The sequence below is a fragment of the Ruditapes philippinarum genome, unplaced genomic scaffold (assembly GCF_026571515.1).
Source record: "Ruditapes philippinarum isolate M1 unplaced genomic scaffold, ASM2657151v2 ctg22_1_1_1_1, whole genome shotgun sequence".
Lineage (NCBI taxonomy): Eukaryota > Metazoa > Mollusca > Bivalvia > Venerida > Veneridae > Ruditapes > Ruditapes philippinarum.
This window is the reverse complement of record NW_026859666.1, coordinates 538,316-556,296: the sequence shown is the minus strand read 5'-3', so window position 1 is coordinate 556,296 and position 17,981 is coordinate 538,316. Positions and strand designations below refer to the sequence as shown.

At 33.6% G+C, this 17,981-nt stretch overlaps 1 long non-coding RNA gene across 1 annotated transcript; it reads left to right on the top strand.

Annotated features, from left to right (window-relative positions):
- The first annotated feature begins 252 nt into the window (after positions 1–252).
- On the top strand, positions 253–16,121 carry LOC132757445 (uncharacterized). The gene is made up of 3 exons (XR_009629456.1): positions 253–330; positions 12,518–12,634; positions 16,000–16,121. It is a non-coding gene; the product is annotated as an uncharacterized LOC132757445 (long non-coding RNA).
- The last annotated feature ends 1,860 nt before the right edge of the window (positions 16,122–17,981 follow it).

Sequence of the window (17,981 nt, the reverse complement as noted above, 5' to 3'; positions counted from 1 at the left end):
TTTTTTTTGGCAGAAATTTGTTAAGTGTTAATTGTGTATCTAGAGGTTTAAATTATTTTTCACAAAAACTTTAGGTGTATGAATAAAATATGTCAATTCTGACAAATTTTAACACTGGTCACATGAAATTATGCCATTACCGTGAAATAAGTGATGACGCGTAATTAGTGATGTTGAGAATACGTGAAAAGATGACAACGCTATGATCTAAAGGTTTAGACAATACCTTATCGGATGCTGATAAATGACAGTTTGGCGGGAATCAGAAACGCATATGGCAGTCAGTGGCAAGCTCGTGCGGATTTTGGAAATTCAGACTCCAAGTTAACCGTAAGACATTTTAGAATGTACATGCCCTTCGTATTCCAGTTATGAAAAGTAATCAAATATATTGTTGAATTTGCTTTACTGTATTTGTCTGTGAAAAGGAAACAGTGACGTCATACACTTGCTGTAAATTCGATGCTGTTAAATTATGCAGTGCAATGTTTGTTTGTTTCATTTTACGCCTTTTCCCAACATTATTCAGTCATATAGGCGGGTAGTTTCCTAACCATCGTCCCTGGAGAGTTACACCGGTACTAGACTACCTTCCTCCGCGCTAAACTACCAAAGCATCTCCCGGGGATCGAACCCACGCCAGAGGGAAAAGAGTCAACTCGGCCCTATACCAATTCGGCACGGGTCAACTCGGCACGGGTCAACTCGGCCCACTTTACAAAAATATATATAACGTACTATCAAATAGAAATACCTTGTCTGTGCATTATCTAGTTAAAGTACAGTCTATGATGCGGTTCCGTACCACTTTTGATTATTTGTCTGCATACAGCATGAAACCCTTTATTGTTTGGAGGAAAGTTGGTCATTATTTGTTATAACAAATCTTCTTTTACCTTTCTGAACGGTTTAAATTAAATCTGATGTAAAGAAGAAATGAAAGTTTTGCTCGACTCGCTGAACCAAACGATGCATTTCCGTGACCTCGGAAATGCAGTTTGTTACGGATGTGGCGTCCCTCTTTGATATTATTTTTAACCCTCTTTATTGGGGGCATCTCAAAATATTATTTATCTATCAAAACATGTTTACAGAACAAACCAGATTAAAATTAGTCCTGTTTCAACTTTAAATACCACTTGAAGTTAGTGTTCTCAGTTGGACTTACATTGATGATAAAAAAAGAACAACACAAGATAATTTTAAATATTCCATAGCTTTCTTTTAATTCTGGAATATACCACAAGTCCAATAATGAACAAACTTCCTGAAAGGACTGCAGTTAAAATACTGTACACCTGTGGGTTATTTGAACATGAAAATAAATACTGTACAAATATTCACAACTGCTTGTTTGAAAATAAATATGAAAATAAAAATACTGTAATAATACCTAATATGCATGTTGAATATCACAACCTCAACCCGTTTGCTGACCATTAATTACACATGTATGGAGATAATTAATCTCTAACCAGTCACATGCACATTTCTTTTTAATATAAAAGCAACAAAATAAACATTTTCTTTAAGAATTAACCAGCAGGGACTTTCTCTGATCTATAGGTATGTCACAATTAAAAACATAGAACAAGTGACTATCCACAAAGATAATTACACCAGATGTTAAAAATAATGCAAAATCAAGTGCTTTCAAAAAATATGACAATGATGGGTCTTAATTGCTCACTTTCAGCTGTAAATTTAGACAGATTAAAGTTATGTTAATGTTATACTACATTTAAATGGAGGTATGTAAATGTAGATATTAATCAGACTACCATGGTTTGCACAAACTTTGTACAGGTCAACATGTAATTATGAGATGAATACCATGGCGACAAGTGTGTTATGCCAAAAAATATTTCACCACAACACAAGGGATACCATTTCAAAAGTTTAAATGAAAAATACTATGTGGTTAAGGCTGTCCTTAAAAATAGTTTGTTTGCAGTAACGCTACCTACTCACCAAATCATCCCCTACCCAAAAGCTTTTTTTAGCCCTTCCTTCTATACTTATACCCAAAAATTTTACAGGCTTTCTAAAAAATATACATATAAAAAAATCAACCTACTTCCCAAACTAAAAATCTTGGGTCGTGTTACTGCAAACAAACAATTTTTTAAGTGTGGCCTAAGAAAATGAAAGGTTATCACAAATAGCACCACTGAGCCTAAACTAAAAATGCTACATATTATTATACATATACAAGTTTTAAGATTTTAAATTGTTGTGTTGATATTAAAATGAAAACAGTCAGCTTTACGGTTTTCTTTACATTAGACTAACTATTTTGAACACCTCCTTGTTACAGTCATGACTGTTTTCTCTCCATTTTCCTGTAAAAGCATTTCTAATAAGAGCTGTGGTTGTAGAAACATCCTTGCACTTAATTATGTAACTACAAGGGATGACAGCACCACCACCAGTCTTTCATGTGGTGCTGGCCAAGGTGGAAAACTTGGCCGGGGTTCACCAGTTTACCTCTGCATATATTAAATCCTTTCTGTCAAGTATCTCACGAAAACATCCACCTAAACCTCGTGGACATGACCTATCGGCAGGCCAGCTATATCATTAAGTTTCAGCTTGCGTGTTTTGTCTGTTTTAATTGATGAAACTCACTTTTATACTCCTCTAAAACCAGGCAGCCATACCAAGCATGCGTTTTTTGTCATGAATGTTACAATAATTCTCTATCTACAGTTAATAAGGGGCATCATCTATCATTGGAGTCGAATTTTGAAGGAGTGATAGCCTTTAATTACACACTGACCTACCAACATTCTGTACATTCCTCATTTTTTTCATTTGGCACCTACAAGTTAAAGTATATATATATTATTCATATATCAACATTAAAATGTATAAGGGATTTATCAAATAGCAAAACTTCTTTAGTTTTTTTTTAAATACAGCTGAAAGAAACTAAAATTTGTTTGAAAAAATAAGTTTCCCTTTTCACTGGTTTTATTCTGGATACATAAACATGTTTTGATTCAAATAAATTTATTAGAAAATTTATACCTTTTTCTAAGAAATCATCTTTTTGAAAAAAATGCAAGTATGAAATATGAATTTGTAATTTTTTGGTAGACAAATTTGATTTGGTTTTGGTAAATCATTCTTACATTCTGGACAGCAGAAAGGGTCATCACTTTCAATGTTAACTTCATTTAGACAGCAATCTGTATGTAGCCACTTATTACAGAAGTCACACTTCACCCATATTTTTCCAATACCAAGTTCTTGGTCTTCTTTCCAAGTCATGCCACAACCTTCACACTTCACATCATCTTCATTTTCTTCTTCTGTCAAAATGAGCAACAATTAAGTATTAATGTAGTTCCAACTAATTATATATTTAGAAATAAACATAGAAATGAACAGGAGCCAAACAATTCCACATAAAGCTAAACTGGAAAAAAAAATTATCAATATTTATACAAAATGTATCAATAATATTCTATAAACTAATTTTATAAATAAATTTATTTCATATAAATAAAATAAATTAGAGAAAAAATGCTATACAGTTTCATTACTACACATTTTAATGTTTTAAAAATCTTGTTTACTCATTTAACTCCATTCTGACACGTCATAAATGTTTTGACACAGCCCCCAACAAACGAAATCAGAATACCGGAAGTGGTCACGCATGTATACTCGCTCGAAACAAGATTTCTACCTTTTTTCGGCATGACCACCATGTAAAAGTTATATCTCTTGATAGGCTATACATTTTCACATAAAACAATAACAAAGTTTTATAAAATACTTACCTTTTTATGTAGTTATTTCGCGCTAATTAAAAGTCATCAATGATGGCGCCATTACGGCGAGTCTGTTTTCTCAAATGCTTGCTTCTAAAAACCAAGCGCCAAATGAGTTGGAATGTTTACAACGCAGAAAAAAAACTTTCAATTTATGAGAAATAAATTATACTATAAAACCATACCAAAATTTTGTTAATTTTGGCAATATTTTGTCAAATATTTGAACGAAAGTACACGAAGTGTGCCGGAACTGCTCACGGTCCGGAATTGGATCATTGACTGTAATAAAGAACAGAAGTTTAATATGTATAAATATATGCCTTATTCTCATCGATTCGTGCCTTCTCATTGATTCGTGACCTAAATAATTGTCTGGTATAAATACTTCTGCAAGGACATACACCATCCGAAAACTACACAAGTTTTATAAGACACTCAATTTGACAATTCTATCCAATCAAAATGCGTAAATGAACAGTTGTAAATGACCTCACCCTACAATCAGCTGGTGACCTGATTACTTTAAAATATTCGATATTGATGTTTTAATTTATCAAACACACTTACACTTAAGCCAAAAAAATATTCATTATGCTGTAAGAATTTACTTAAGACTTTGAAACATATATTGATCAGATCGGGCTGAAAATAACCATGCAAACATTTAGTGGTGTGAGCACCTATATTTTGATGACGTCACAGGGTGAATCTGATTTCACGAATCGATGGGTAAGCGTCCAGCTGAGCAAGACAGTCATGGTTGACATGTTCAGTTGCTCTAATCTTTGAGCAGTTGTTTTTAGAAGTAGTTTAAAGTTTTTGAACTTTTAGATAATGAATTTATTTAACAAATGCACTAATTGAACTGTATGTATGTCTTGATATTTGTTGTGCAAGTGCAATTTTTCCAAATAAGAGTCACGAATCGACGAGAGAAAAGCATACTTGCGAAAATTCATGTTAATATTATAGATATTTTCATATAGACTTATTTTCATCAAAGTAACTTCTATTTGAACGACCCTGTTTTCAATTATCTTTTATTTCAATATAGGCCTATATCATTTTTATACAGATGTAATTTCCGTATTTTTTTTCCTCTCAGTGTATATTTCAACACATTGACACTGAAAGTATAAAAAATTTCGGTAAACCTATCACGAGTCAGAAATACAGTGAGATATGCAATCGAGTATCTTTACTCGTAATTCTACTGATAAGAAAAGCCTGTCTGCTGCCAGTTCGGAAACTGTCAATCCGTGTATTATAAATGATTACAATAATTACAATAAACAATGATAACACAAACCTAAATATTAATAATTGAAAAGTGGGCCGAGTTGACCCGTGCCGAGTTGGTATAGGGCCGAGCTGACTCGGGGGCCGAGTACGTTTTAGGGCCGAGCTGACCCGGATTCCGCCAGAGAGGTAACTGCATTTGAGGTCATCGACTCTAACCCAAGTTTCTGTGTTTTAAATGCATGGAGAATTTTATGTGACACAGTGTACTTATACAATTTACTTCTTATGCTGGTATGCAAGCAAGAGTATTGACTGCTTGCCCCCTGCCCCACAACCACCATCGGGGTGGGGATGGGGGAAGCAGATAGTTAAGACTTCGGATTATCAAACATCAAGGAAAAGCACCTCCCTTGACCCTGAAGGACCCTGAAATGTTTTCAATGTTTATACTTGACCCAGCTGGTACCACATGAAGGAGGCAACAACTAAATGAATAAGGAGTTTCATTTTAAAGACATATTATTGCAGTTTGGTTATTTAAAGTCAATAAACTACAATGATATATCAGGCTGTTATCTTTTTTGGAATTGTATCTATAATATTGAAAATGAGCATACTAAAATGCATTATTCTGATGAAAAAATGCTTTTGAGTTGTTATTTGTTATGATGTAAGAGACTGCTGTATTCTAAGGAATGTTCAAATATATCCTCAAGGTACTTTATACCAGGAGGTACTTTGTACCGGGAATGTCCATATAAAACAAATAATACTTACATAAAAAAAATATTTTGTATGCAAGTGTTTTTCACATCAATTTCATACAAAAATAGCATTTTTTTTTAAAGAAAATTCAAAGTTTTAATAGCCCTATTCACATAAATGTGTTTATGTATAAAAACCAGTAGTATTGCTAACGATTTAGACCCAACATAATATTTTGAATGTGTGTGCAAATGCTTACTTTTACTGTGTGATAACTGATAAATATTGAATAGAACTTCAGTTTCATAAGCAGTAATGGGCCATTTACATATGTTTTTAACTTTTTATTAATTGCTTAAAAGGTATTCCTGGTATTAAATACATGTACTTAATCAAAGCACAGAAGGCGCTGAATTTGTTTGGGTCTCAGAATGTCAGAAAGGTGAAGGTTGTGAGATTATAAACCAATTTGTTTTTGTATAGTGCCACCAATACTTTCCAGTGTTTTAACTGTAGTAAATTGGCTATTAGATTCAATTCAATGACTTAAACAATTTAAAAAAAAAAATTGTTGCCTGAACGGGGATTTGAACTCTAGACCTCTTGATTCCTAAGCGAGTGTGCAAACCCCTCGGCCACGGTGAAGTTACATGTATGTAATAACTGGCTGAAGAAAACCATATTATTCTAAATTAGGGTTTGTAACTCTTATTATTTTGATGCTAAACCTGTTGTTTAACACAGATGTAAATAATCATGGAGCTTACTATAAGCATGTATATCTATAAAGAATAAAACAATATTAGAAATCTTCGACCATTCGGGAACTATTTTGCTTGAAAATTAATGCGCCTGTCATTTGGCAATCTTTAGGCAGTGATCTCCCCTGAATTTTTTCGGCATTAGTGTACATATAAAGGGAAGTAACCGCTTCAAAAAAGCGGACTACTTTCGGCTTTTGCAATTAACAGCATCAGGGTCTGAAATTTCTCTACCATTATTTGTTTGGTCTGATGACCCAAACAAATAAAAACAAAGATTGATGCCACTCATATGAGGTTATTTACAGAACTATCTTTTTGTTGTATAGTTAAAATTTCTTTTGGATAATTGTTATTTTCATGAAAAAAATGGTAGCTTCTATAGTAAATAACTATTTCATACTAGATTTTTGTGTCGCCTCTACGGAGTAGTGGCGACATATAGGGATCACTTCTCCGTCGTCTGTCTGTCCGTCTGTCAGTCACAAAACTTGTCCGGACTACTCCTCATAAACTACTGGTGCAATTTCATCCAAACTTTACAGGAATGATCAGTACCAAGTCTAGTTGTGCATATTGTCAGCATTTTCCGGTTCAATGATTTTTGGCAGAGTTATGGCCCTTTAATAATTTTTAATTTTAAAGTTTGTCCGGACTACTTTTCTTATACCACTAAAGCAATTTCAATGAAACTTTACAGGATTGATCTGTAGCTCAAGTCCTTGCGCATATTGCAAGGGTTTTCTGGTTGAATGATTTTTGGCCGAGTTATGGCCCTTTGATAAAAAAGGTGTATTTTTCTGTGTGTTGCCAGATACACAAAAGCTTGTCCGGACTACTCCTCATAAACTACTGGTGCAATTTCATCTAAACTTTACAGGAATGATCAGTACCAAGGTAGTTGTGCATATTATCAGCATTTTCCGGTTCAATGATTTTTGTCAGAGTTATGGCCCTTTAATAATTTTTATTTTTAAAGTTTGTCCGGACTACTTCTCTTATACCACTAAAGCAATTTCAATTAAACTTTACAGGATTGATCTGTAGCTCAAGTCCTTGCGCATATTGCACGGGTTTTCCGGTTGAATGATTTGTGGCCGAGTTATGGCCCTTTGATAAAAAGGTGTTTTTTCTGTGTGTTGCCAGATATGCAAAAGCTTGTCCGGACTACTCATAAACTACTGGTGCAATTTTATCCAAACTTTACAGGAATGATCAGTATCAAGTCTAGTTGTGCACTGTCCGTCTGTCTGTCCGTCTGTCACAAACTTTGTCCCAACATGAAATTGGCCATCATGAGGCGACACATGTGATTACTGATCGCTATTGTTTCTGTATTATATGATGGTGGGCCTAATAAGGCTTACATTCCCAGTAGATAGTACAACCTGGATATTTTCAGGGCTATCATTTCATGATGTTGGGGGCTGAATTCAGCCCCATTCCTTTCCATAATTAATTTATACATGTAAAAAAAAAAAATTCTCCTAGAATAACCACTCTTGTTAACTGTTAAGCATAACAGTTTCATCAGCGTTATCTAATTACTGCAGTTTTACACTAATCATTTTATGAGCTTGGTATGATAGTGAAATATTCCTAATAATTTCCAGTGTTGTCATGATTCATTTCCTAATGCTAATTGACTTTAATGTCATACATGCATCAGAAACAAATGCTGCAAAAATTACTCTGGACATCTGTCATCATAAAGCTTTTAAAAAGCTGAGTTACAACCATTATTTTTGCCCTGAAAGAGTGGCATATAGTTTTCAAATTGTCTGTCTGTCTGTCTGTCTGTCTGTCTGTCTATACTACTGAAATGAAATAGGGGACCATCTATATGTAACTATAACAGAACACAACAAAACAATAGAGTTCATTCCTTAACAAATGAGGAAAGGGCCAATGGCCCTCTTTTAAACAAAAGAAAATAACATTAGGCCTCTTATGCCTTCAACCTAGGTAAATTATAGGCCCCGACAGATTATGACAGGCCCAAAACATGTATGTGCAAAATGAAGACAACAAGGTTCAATTAAACAAAACCACAGAAAATCAGAATCAAAATTCTCTTTTTCCGTGCTTTTCATACTAGATCTTACTTGTCAATTTACTGCTTTCTACTGCTTTTTAGCTCACCTGTCACAAAGTGACAGGGTGAGCTTTTGTGATCTTTTCGTCCGTTGTCCGTCGTCCGTCGGTACACTTTTACTTTAAATGACATCTCCTCATAAACCACTAAGCCAATTTCATCCAAACTTCACAGGAATGTTCCTTTGGTGGTCACCTTTGAAAATTGTTCAAAGAATTTAATTCCATGCAGAACTCTGGTTGCCATGGCAACCAAAAGAAAAAACTTTAAATATCTTCTTCTAAAAAACCCAAAGAGCTAGAGCTTAGATATTTGGCATGAAACATCTTCTAGTGAGTGTCTACCAAGTTCAAGTAAAAGCCCTGGGGTCAAAATTGGCCCGGCCCCAGGGGGTCATTGATTTTCCCTATATGCATATAGTAAAAACTTAAAAAATCTTCTTTTAAAGAACCCAAAGAGCTAGAGCTAAGAAATTTAGCATGAAACATGTTCTAATGGATGTCTACAAAGTTTGTGCAAATAAAAGCCCTTGGGTCAAAATTGGCCCCGCCCCAGGGGGTCATTGATTTTCCCTATATGCATATAGTAAAAACTTAAAAATCTTCTTTTAAAGAACGCAAAGAGCTAGAGCTAAGATATTTAGCATGAAACATGTTTAGATATTAAGCACAAAGCATCTTCTAGTGAGTGTCTACAAAGTTTGTTCAAATAAAAGCCCTGGGGTCAAAATTGGCCCTGCCCCAGGGGACATTGATTTTCCTTATATGTGTATAGCAAAAACTTAAAAATCTTCTTTGAAAAAACCCAAATAGCTAGAGTTTAGATATTAAGCATGAAACATCTTCTAGTAAGTGTCTACAAAGTTTGTTCAAATAAAAGCCCTGGGGTCAAAATAGGCCCCACCCCGGGGTTCATTGATTTTCCTTATATGTTTATAGCAAAAACTTAAAAAATCTTCTTCGAAAAATCAGAATAGCTAGAGTTCAGATATTAAGCATGAAACATTTTCTAGTAAGTGTCTACAAAGATTGTTCAAATAAAAGCCCTTGGGTCCAACCTGGCCCTGCCCCAGGTGTGTCATTGTTTTTAACTATATGTGTAAAGAAAAAACTTCACCAGCTGGACCTTAGATGTTTAGCATGAAACATCTTCTAATGGGTGTCTACCAAGTTTGTTTAAATAAAAGCCCTGGGGTTTAAACTGGCCCCACTACGGGGGCCTATATACAGGTGAGCGACTTCAGGGCCATCATGGCCCTCTTGTATATTTCTGTTAACATTCAAAGAAAGCATCCTTGAACAAAACCCAGCCACACAGTTTAACTTTCAGTTTAAGTTTCACTTGTGTCAGACATGTAACATATGCTGTTCATAAATTGATATAAACAAGTCAATCTAAAAAAAATAGTATTCCAATGAAAATTTACGATAACTTACTTTACTAATCCAACAAACATTAAGGTGATTCCGCTTTGTCAGCCATGTTTGTTTTCACAAAGTCTGTCCAAAGTGAAAGTAGGCCAAAATTCATATAACAACAAAGCTCACATTGTTATATGATGAGCCATTTGCAAGTACACTTCCAGTTCTATGTTTTAAAGACTATTTCAATTAAAAATAAAAATGATAACAATAAGAATATTTACCTTGAATGTGCAACATTTCTGAAGACCAAAAACATTTTGTTGCAAAGTTTTATGCACATTTCATGAATGGCAAAATCCTTTTTAAAGTCTGTTTTAGTGCTTACAAAAGCTATTTTTGCCATAAATTACAAAAAACTTAAAAAAACATAAATCTTAGGAAAGTAGTTTATCTGACCTTGAAAAAACATGGCCACCATGAGATGATGACATGTGTAAAAAAGTAGTACCATGAAAATAAACATCATTTACCTATTACTTGTGTACATGACAAACAGACACACTTCACTGTTACACATAAAAAAGGTTAGATTTTAAAGTTTGATTGTGATTTCATTTTAATTGTAATTCATAAGGCTATAAATGATGATTGTTTTCTTGCACTACTTTTTTACAAAAAATAATGGAGGCCATGTGCTTAGAAGGACATAAGATACCGATTTATTTGGAGTTAAGTTTTGAAAGATTTTTGTATTTGCTGCAAAAAATAGCTTTTGTAGGCACTAAAACAGACTTTAAAAAGGATTTTGCCATTCATGAAATGTGCATAAAACTTTGCAACAAAATGTTTTTGGTCTTCAGAAATGTGGCACATTCAAGGTAAATATTCTTATTGTTATCATTTTTATTTTTGTTTATAATTGTCCTTATAACATAAACCTGGAAGTGTACTTTTAAATGGTTCATCATTTTACAATAAGAGCTTTGTTGTTATATGAATTTTGGCCTACTTTCACTTTGGACAGACTTTGTGAAAACAAACATGGCTGACAAAGCGGAATCACCTTAACTAGATTACCTGAGTAATATTTGTATATTAACACTAACCAATCAATGAAGACAATAAATATAGATTATGCATAATTGGATGACTTAATAAGCAAATCTTACCAAATGCACATAAAATGAAGATGCATTACACAACAATTCCGGATTAATTGAAACTGAAACTAGCTTTTTTTTAAAAGAAACCAGTCATTCTGATTTTAAATGCCCATCGGGCTAATGCTCTATTGTATTTAGCATGTTCAAATTGAATTTTACATGCCTTGGGCATCGAGTGTGTGGCGTATTTTGCAGACTGTACTAGGAACAGCTTCGTTAGCATTCATCTGTTTACAATGGCTGTCTTTTTCTCTTTTTTACAGACTGAAACATATAAGTTTATTTTTCATATACTCCTGTAAAAAAAAACAAAACGGAGCTTTTTAGATTTTATTCATTGATTAATTGGCATTATCATATTTTGATTACTAATATTAATTTATATTAGGTTGTTGGCGAAACAACACCATCAACTTCTACTAGTAAAACCTACCAACAAGTAAATTTTATATGGATACATGCTGTCCTTGTCCTGCCTGTTCCTCTGTCTGCATGTTCAAAATTTTAATTTTGGTCAATATGACTGTGTGCATTCAGTAAGTGCCAGCCTTTATACAACTTTTCAATAAGACCTTTTTGATATTTAAAAAGAAATGACCTTGATTCTTAACTGACCTTGACCCTGAAGAAATGGTAACTTTGTTTTCAAGAAAATAGTTTGCATATTGTTAAGTTTCATACATGGGATAAATTGAAGTTGGCTTTATTATAATTAAAAGTTCACATAATGTGTCTTGATTTTCTTTCTATAACTGGACAGGATGTTATTATCAGTTATTTCTATAAAGCTAAATAAACAATTACACATTAAACGATCAATTACACTACTTGGTCCATAAATAGATACAAATATCTTGTCTGTGGTCTTGACAGGGTTAAATTGATGCAAAAATGTTGACATTTACTCAGTGTTCATTAGTGACAGTAATTATTGGCCTATTGCAGTAAAGGACATGTCCAGTCTGTACTATAATACTGTCCAGCCAGCCTCTATATCTCTGGTATCTATCCATGGAGTGTTAATATTTTGATAATAAGTCCCCTTAAACCATTAAGTAACAATTCTTATTTAAAAAAGTGGATGTCCTTAAAAGAACTGTTATGGGTTTAAAGGTTTTACGGGGACACTTGGTTCTGCAGGACCATATTTGTGGGGGAGTATTTCCTGAAGCTCTAGACTAGACTCGGGAGAGACACTGAGACACGAGATAGACACGTGTTGGTAAAAAATCAATATGTTATATTAACAGTGAGCGCGGGATGTTGGATAGTTATTGATGCAGTTACTGCTATCATTTTATATTTGTTTTCTCCAGATGGAGGATAGCCTATATTTATTTTAAACATGTGTTAGAGTGAATACATTTAATACAACAGTTTGATTTTTGTCTCTTTCCTCGGACAGATTGGTAAAATGGAGATGTCACATATTGATAAAAAAAAGAAAAGAAAGACTATTCACTGTTATTGGCTTTCGGCACAGTGAAACATACATTATGGATTGGAAACATCAGCTGATATGGTAAGTGGTGGTGTTGGGACACTTTACCATAGGAAAGGTCAATTTGACTTTCTGTTTTATTATTTTCTAAAACTGATTACAATTATGGTTGGGGTTATAATGAGCATGCCATGAAATGGTAATAAATGATTTACAAATTCATTTTTGATAATACAGATGAAAGTTGTTGTTTTTAACATTGCATGGAAAATGAGTGAATTATTTTTTTCTTTAACAAATTGCTATGATATACAACCTATTTATAGGGTATTCATATTTGTTTGTGTTAGAAACACAAATTTACATTCTGATGACAAATTTGAATGTCCTGCTACTTGTTTAAGATGTCTGTATCCCATCCATTTTCAAGGTAAAAGAAGAATCAAGAGAAAATAAAAATGGGCATAAACAATGGTTGTATCAATATTACAGTTTCAGTTTATATGAAGAATACAAAATAAATTATAAAAGAAATAACAGTGTTGCTCAGGGCTGCAAGCCGGTAAAGTTCATTTCAAAAAAGAAAAAATGCAAGTAACTTAACCTTACGCTGGCAAACTTCATGAAATATTTTGAAAAAAAATATGTTGGAAGAAAAAAGCCATGTTCCTTTTATCTTTTGCTAGAATAAATAAAAATTAAATTTCTTGTACTTGCAAAACTTTGCAAGTGTGAAAAAAGGAAGTAAAATCTAGACTTGCCACTAAATATGTTGAATAAACTGCTTCCAAATAGATTTGTTTAAAATGTAAAAATACGATAAATAAAATTTGGTATTAAATCCCAATTTTAGATGAAAATACCATATACTTAAATACACATAATTATATTAACCAATTTTTGCACAACTGCTTCAATTTAGAATTTTTGTTCAGTAATTCGGGGGAAAAGATACCCATTTGCATTTGAGAATATGACAACAAATTTAATGTAAAATTGTTCCCAACCATCTATGGCAAGTAACAAGTCTAGAATATTTTCATACTTTGAACACCCTGAGAAAAAAAGCCTGCATGTTTAAATAGTGTTAACTGACTATAATTGTAGTATTAATTTGGAAATTCGTGTGATTTGTACGAATTTCAATATTAGAACAATCGAAAGTTCAACCCTTAGCAGCAACTTATTCTACCCATGTGACCAGTGCTGTCACTAAGAACAGTTGGAATATCCATACATTAATGATGTATTGTATTGTTTATTCTTATATTCAGCTGGCCACTATATGTGCCAAATCACCTGTATGCTTATCCTGTAGTTTTAAATGTTGGTATATTGAATTGTCATTTGTAACCTACATCCTGCACCACTTAGAATTTGGCTTTTGGATTTACAATCCCTTAATTGTGAGATGGACATTTGACCCAAAAATAAAACCTCAATACTGAGCAATCATTGGAGGGATAGCTGGGTAAAAAATTTAAGACATTGCTCTTTCTGTGCAACCACAGCACTACTCACAGGGTTTGGGGAAGCAGCAGGATTTCAATTGGCTGTTGCATAAAGAAGATAATATTTATGTCAGTGGGTTAGAAGGTATATGTCAGTCTCACAGGAACATAAATGGTATTAATAAATGGAAAAGGCTAATTATATGATGATTGCCTATAGTAACCTGATAACCTTTGGATAGGTTCATTATATCTCAGATGATCTGTAAAATGGTCACATTTAGATCTCAGAAGGTCAATAGCAGTCCCAAGTTTTAAACCCAAATAACAGAGATACTGTGGAACTTGGCAAATATTGGTTTTGATCTTTAACAGTTACAACTTGGAAAAATACAGCAACTGGTTATTTACTCTGTTGAAAATGGTAGCACACTGTAAAGCTAAGTTACATCTTTTCAGGTTTTTGAAATGATTTTAAGGGTGGAATGATTAAGATGTATCTTAAGAGTTTGTGATCTTGGACAGTAGATGAATCCTTTTGATTTTGAGGTCCACAAGTCAGAGGTCAAGGTCACAATGACTTGGTGGAAATTCCTTGTCCACTCAATAATTCGAGAAGGCAGAAGCCTTGGTTTGTGAAACTGAATGGAGACATTGCCTATTGCCCATGGCCTATAAATTGATTTTTTAGATCAGTAGGTCAATGGTCACAGTGACAGTTTGCAGAAAATTCTTCTCAGCTCATTAAAGGAATAAGATTCGTGATACTTTAAGGGCCATTGCCCCTAGCCAATAGCTGACATCTATTGATTTGAAGGTTAGAAGGTGAAAGGTTAAAGTCACAGTGACACTTGCTGTAAAAAATTTTGTTTGTACAATAACTTGAGATAAGTTTATTTTTGTGAAACTTGATAGGGATATTGGATATAGCAATTTCAAAATTCTTGTCCAATCAGTAACTTGTTCTAGTTGTTCTTCTATTTTTCAGTTGATTCCAATCACATTTTAACACTGTACATATTCCAATTTACTTTGGGCATATAATACCAGGACATCAGAAGCCCATGTTTATTAATGATTTTTTATCTTTTAACAATTCCATGTTTTAAAGCTCGTAATGGAATAATATTATAGTTTTTGATTGATAACAAAGTTAGTTTACTTGAAAAAGTGATGTTTCTGGTAATGTATGTACATGTATGATAATGTATGAATAGGTGATCTGCATCCATAATAGGTTTAAGTACAGAAAAGTTATACCATGGTTATTTAATGTTAACTTGAACAAATAATATATATTCAACAAAAAATAACATCTTGTCACAAATAGTTAAAGTGAAAAATATGTCACAGCCTTTATCATCCCTATCCCCAATATACTAATACTCTAAATTTCAGCAGTATGCCGTAACATTGTAAAAAGACTACTCAACTGATTTACAATAATGCTATCTTTTCGGAAGTTGTTTTGGTCAGTCATCCCCTGACCCAACTATACAAAACTCTACTGTTGAGATGGTCCAGTGCTCTTGACTCAAGAGGGAGGTCTGGTGCCTCGGCGACAAATAGATGAATTAAAATCGTAGCGTTTTTATATAATTTAAGATGTATATTAATAGTAATTTTAGTGGTTTGTAACTAACAGTATAATGATGTTGTCTTCCGAAAATGGAAATGGTCATTATTTAGTTGAAGCTTGGTCAGACAATCTCCAAAGTGTTTTACTTTCAGTTTCAATTCATTCCACTACGATGGAGTGTTTTCTTATGATCATTGCAAGTCTAACCTTTAACCTGCTAAATTTTTAAATGGACTTGTCCAGTTTCCATTTTTGGAACCGCCCATTATCAATTTTGGAGATTTGAAGCTGGTCAGGCAAGAGTACAGGTCTGGTAGCTCTATGCAGGTGGCAAGGCTAATTACTTTAGATTCTGGCAGGTTAAGGGTTACTAGTAGATGTAATACATTATTCAGGATAAATGAATCTTGTTTCAGAACTAGTTCTCATGAAAGAAGTGTCCGTACAGATGTGTTATACAGCCTTCAATTGTGACACTGGTGCTATTCTATGAAGAGCAGCATTTTGTCCCTGGAAAAAAATGGTGGGCAAATAATAGGTAAATGTTTTTAGCGTTTTTGAAAAAAAATAATAAAGGTATTGTTACAGTCATTGTGGCGTTGCCATTGCAGTCTTCAAACTTTAATTTTGATCAAACCTTTTTAAGTTCTTAGTGTATTTTCAACATTGTATTAAGAGACCACTCAAGGGACTGTCAAAAAGTGGTCTCTTAATAAAGTGGTCTCTCAATAGAATTATGGAAAATTCGAGCCTTTTTTATATTACAAGTCATAGATATAATAACATCTTTTTTGTGTCGCCTCTACGGAGTAGTGGCGACATAAAGGGATCACTTCTCCGTCGTCTGTCTGTCCGTCTGTCTGTCTGTCCGTCTGTCTGTCCGTCACAAAACTTGTCCGGACTACTCCTCATAAACTACTGGTGCAATTTCATCCAAACTTTACAGGAATGATCAGTACCAAGTCTAGTTGTGCATATTGTCAGGATTTTCCGGTTCAATGATTTTTGTCAGAGTTATGGCCCTTTAATAATTTTTAATTTTAAAGTTTGTCCGGACTACTTCTCTTATACCACTAATGCAATTTCAATGAAACTTTACAGGATTGATCTGTAGCTCAAGTCCTTGCGCATAATGCAGGGGTTTTCCGGTTGAATGATTTTTGTCAGAGTTATGGCCCTTTAATAATTTTTAATTTTAAAGTTTGTCCGGACTACTTCTCTTATACCACTAATGCAATTTCAATGAAACTTTACAGGATTGATCTGTAGCTCAAGTCCTTGCGCATAATGCAGGGGTTTTCCGGTTGAATGATTTTTGGCCGAGTTATGGCCCTTTGATAAAAAGGTTTCTTTTTCTGTGTGTTGCCAGATACACAAAAGCTTGTCCGGACTACTCCTCATAAACTACTGGTGCAATTTCATCCAAACTTTACACGAATGATCAGTACCAAGTCTAGTTGTGCATATTGTCAGCATTTTCCGGTTCAATGATTTTTGTTTGAGTTATGGCCCTTTAAAATTTTTTATTTTTAAAGTTTGTCCAGACTACTTCTCTTATACCACTTATGCAATTTCAATGAAACTTTACAGGATTGATCTGTAGCTCAAGTCCTTGGGCATATTGCACGGGTTTTCCGGTTGAATGATTTTTGGCCGAGTTATGGCCCTTTGATAAAAAGGTGTTTTTTTCTGTGTGTTGCCAGATACGCAAAAGCTTGTCCGGACTACTCCTCATAAACTACTGGTGCAATTTTATCCAAACTTTACAGGAATGATCAGTACAAAGTGGTTTGTCTAGTTGTGCACTGTCCGTCTGTCTGTCCGTCTGTCACAAAATTTGTCCCAACATGAAATTGGCCATCATGAGGCGACACATGTGATTACTGATCGCTCTTGTTATAATAACAAAAACTGTACAATATTATGTATGTATTGCAGTTTCATAATTACATTTATGCCTTTTTAAAAAAAAGTCATCAATATGTGTTTTTGTTTTTTAGTAGAAATTTGTGTACAAATGTGATCTTCGCTCATAATAGGCCTACTATCAACAGGTCATTTTGATCATGAAACAAAGCATATTATCTTATATTGTAAATATGTTCATACACATCTCCTGCTAAGCCTACGCCAGAGCTCCAGATAATTTGTCATGCAATTAGTTTTAAACTTCTTGATTTTTTCAACAATTAGTTTTTACACTACCGATTTCAAATTCAATAAGGTTTTTAGAGGTCTAGGATTATTTTTTTTTTATTTTTTTTTTTTGTCCAAGGGTCATATTTAATGGGTACTACATTCATACATACTGTATTTTATATTAGAAAGGCTCAGGTCAGTAATTTTTAGTCGACTATGTTTCACGATTTTTTTCCGATGACATTTGCTATTTACTCAG